Source organism: Bison bison, unplaced genomic scaffold, assembly GCF_000754665.1.
Source record: "Bison bison bison isolate TAMUID 2011002044 unplaced genomic scaffold, Bison_UMD1.0 scf7180017863168, whole genome shotgun sequence".
Taxonomy (NCBI): Eukaryota; Metazoa; Chordata; class Mammalia; order Artiodactyla; family Bovidae; genus Bison; species Bison bison.
This window is the reverse complement of record NW_011493740.1, coordinates 7114-7745: the sequence shown is the minus strand read 5'-3', so window position 1 is coordinate 7745 and position 632 is coordinate 7114. Positions and strand designations below refer to the sequence as shown.

The window sequence follows — 632 nt, the reverse complement described above, 5'->3', positions numbered from 1 at the left end:
AGAGTACTGGGGTGGGTTGCCATTTCCTTCTCCAGAGGATCTTCCTGACCCAGGGATCGAACCGAGGTCTCCCACATTGTAGGCAAACACTTTACTGACTGAGTCACCAGGCAAGTCTCAATATATGCAGTATATTAAGACCATGCTAATCTTATATATTTTGTGTTTGTATTCCTGAAGAAAGACTTTCTTTTATCAAGAGAAGAAATATATGACTTTTCACCATATCCCTTAGGTCTTCCAGCTTCTTAATCATGCTATTTATTAGTATCTGATCCTTTTTTCTTCTAAAGATGTTCTTGTTGTTCTCCAGCTTACTGTTCTAATATGGATGATATGCTTGCTAGGCCTGCTACAAAGCTGCCATCTCTGGATTTCTTTACTTGGACTTACAGGCTAGTGCCATTACCTCTCTTATCTTGTACATTTCTGGATTGTTATTGTTATTTCTTTTGTTTTTCTGGAAGTATATCTTCAATATACTTCTGAGTGCATTTAGTATATAGGAGATAAACTCTATGAGTCCTTCAGTATAATATGATGGATAGCTGGGATGGATATAAATAACTTTTAATCCTCTGTTTTCTAATCCTCATGGTTGCTGGTCAAAATTCAAATGAAAAATTGATTTG

General features: G+C 36.2%; 1 protein-coding gene across 1 annotated transcript in view; it reads left to right on the top strand.

Annotated features, from left to right (window-relative positions):
• The window catches only part of LOC104983680 (coagulation factor VIII-like), a gene marked incomplete at its 3' end in the record, with an annotated part of 9294 nt that overhangs the window by 2959 nt on the left and 5703 nt on the right, over nucleotides 1-632 (top strand). The gene's annotated exons all lie outside the window — the stretch shown is intronic.